Below are 2,588 nucleotides of genomic sequence, written 5' to 3'. Positions count from 1 at the left end.
GCTGGAATAATTTTAGGAATAATAGGTTCCTTGAGAATACTAGCATAAATTAAGAATAAACGGTAGTGAACGGGAATAAAAATGGCTACTTCATGTGTTGAATGGTGGAATTGTAATTCAGAAGGACTGCCAGCTTGGTCTCATGTAGCCAAAAAATCATGCTTTTACAGCCATCTAGTGGAAGCTTAGCATAGAAGGAGTATTTTCGTTACTTAACTCAACATTTGGTGATCAACAAGACACCTCTCTCCAAGCCTCTCTCTTGGACTATATATTCATACAGGCTTATCTTATGTTACATGAATAATTTGAGAATAATAGCCATAAATACAGAAGAATAATTACAAAAAAATTAAGAATTTGGGAATAGAATAATAGGAAATTTTTTTGGAATAATCCCCTCAGGCCTACCGCTAGCGCTGCTCTATAGCCTAGCCCTACCCATGAAAGGTGTGGAGGGACCTCCCACGCTATAAGATCAAGGTCTACACTCGTGTCACTGTCTATGGTGCCACATCACTGACTGTTTCAGCCTGTTTGAGACATCAAGTATAATAGTCTACATCATGAAAAGTTCGACTTCTAAAAGAAATCAGGAAATCTATGAATTAGAGGCTCCAGATGTAAGATTCCACTTTATTAATACATGCCACCATGCATGCATGATGATGGTGCATACTGTAATGGCTATATTTTTACATTGCAGGAACTTAGAAGTATTCTAATATATATGTTAGATGTACATTAAGTAATCAGCTTAATTATATCAGGTTAGATCTAAATAAATAATGATTAATTAATATGACATTCACATATTATATGTACATGTATATACATGTACATGAATATAACTAATAATAAACCAAGCATAGGCGGCTGCAGGATTTGACTACTAGTCGGGCATGGGTGTGGCGCAGGAAATGGGTTGGGCGCGCGAAGTGCGCCGCGATTTTGGCCACACCCTCTTTTACGCACCCTTTTTAGCGCAATTTTTGGTAGCGAAGGTTATTGTAATAAAGTAGTGGGTAGTGTAGCTCCAACACTGACTTCTGTAGTGGTAATAGTACTAGTAGTAGTATTAGTAGAGGAAGTAGAAGAATAGGGTGATGGAGAATGAGCAACAATTCACTGTACATCAACTGTAGCTGTAAAAACTGTAGCTGTATCAACCACAAGAGTAGACTGAGACTCATGATCATCAACTGATTCAACAAGAGACTGGCCTAAAGTAAGAATATGAGATAATCTGTATTATTGACTTCTATACTGTACTTACTAGGTTCACTTTGTAAACTGTTGTTCCTTTTTAGCAGGCTTGTTCACAAAGGACATAGTGAAGCTTTTAGACATTGCAACTGACAAGAAAAAAACACTGAAATAGCACTAAATAATGAAATGATTATGCTTTCTAGTGTTGCTGTGGTGGCCCACTGTGATTGGCACCAAAGTCTTACCACCTCCTCCTTTATTTAGTCTCTCTTCATCACCTTGTTATCAGCCTGCCATTTATGCATTCATAGTTATAAGATTTTCATAAAAAATTGAAATTATAATTGCAATAACTGTTATTAACTATTAATTAACAATAGAATAACTATTAATTATGGTGATGTCACACTTCCGGTCAGAATTTTTGGTCGGGCATTGCCCCTAAATGCCCGACCCTGCAGCCGCCTATGAAACCAAGGGAGGAGCTTAGGTGAACCTTGATGAACCATGATACCTTTAGCAAAAAAGTTCATTCTTAAGAAGAGGTTTTTTGAAATTTTAGAGTCAGATTTTATAATTGATAAATTTGTTGCATTAAAATTTTTGGAGGGCATATAATTGCCCTTTTGGTTTTTTGAACACTGAAATCCATTCTGATTGTGGCGAGGGCATGTGCTATAGTGCACTCGTTACCCGAGCCCACGCGTAGGCGTGGAAGCGAGGGTAAAGCAGTCGTTTTGTCTGTGTGTGTGTGTGTTCGCTTGACCTCCACTTTTGAGCTGACACTGCTTTCTTGTCTAGTCCTCAAGAGTCTTATAATCAACACTGGCTCTAGAAAAAGTTATTCTCCGTCTTGGGAATGCTATATTTTTCTTTTCCATGGATAAAGAAGCTGGCAAAGTCGCCAAACGTAGGTCGGTTCCCCGACAACTCTTTCATAGTGTGAGCAAAAGAGCAACTGGGCAGATAAAACAATAAAGCAAAGCCTCCTCTTTCATTATTATGAGAGGAATTGCTCTAATCATCTTCGTTTTAAAGATATGGTAGCCCAAACATTCATACTTTTGTGAGTTTAGACGAGGCTCTCTTCTCCCGAAGTAGCGGCCAGAGTCTTTTGACATCAGGGGCTCAATAGACATTTGTATGCAACAAATAGAGTCTAACAAATGTGTGCTAAAATCTTTAAAAGTTGAGAAAAACTAAAGCTTTCTTCACCACTTAAGGCCACGTGCCACCATTACTGTGTGTGCGGGTGGAGCATGGCTTGATTGAGCCACACCTTCATTGCAGCCACACCTTTGCAGCAATGCAGCCACCCGGTTATCCTATTGTTCCTGGATAGTTGTCCGGAGTTAGGTGTAACTGTTCCTGGAAACTAT

General features: G+C 38.8%; 1 long non-coding RNA gene across 1 annotated transcript; it reads left to right on the top strand.

Annotated features, from left to right (window-relative positions):
• The first annotated feature begins 1,167 nt into the window (after nt 1-1,167).
• On the top strand, nt 1,168-1,559 carry LOC109585680 (uncharacterized). Its single transcript, XR_002186599.1, has 2 exons — nt 1,168-1,228; nt 1,280-1,559. It is a non-coding gene; the product is annotated as an uncharacterized LOC109585680 (long non-coding RNA).
• The last annotated feature ends 1,029 nt before the right edge of the window (nt 1,560-2,588 follow it).

Source organism: Amphimedon queenslandica, unplaced genomic scaffold (assembly GCF_000090795.2).
Source record: "Amphimedon queenslandica unplaced genomic scaffold, v1.1 AMPQUscaffold_13024, whole genome shotgun sequence".
Classification (NCBI taxonomy): Eukaryota; Metazoa; Porifera; class Demospongiae; order Haplosclerida; family Niphatidae; genus Amphimedon; species Amphimedon queenslandica.
Note: the sequence above shows the minus strand (reverse complement) of the source record. Positions and strands in the feature narration are given on the sequence as shown.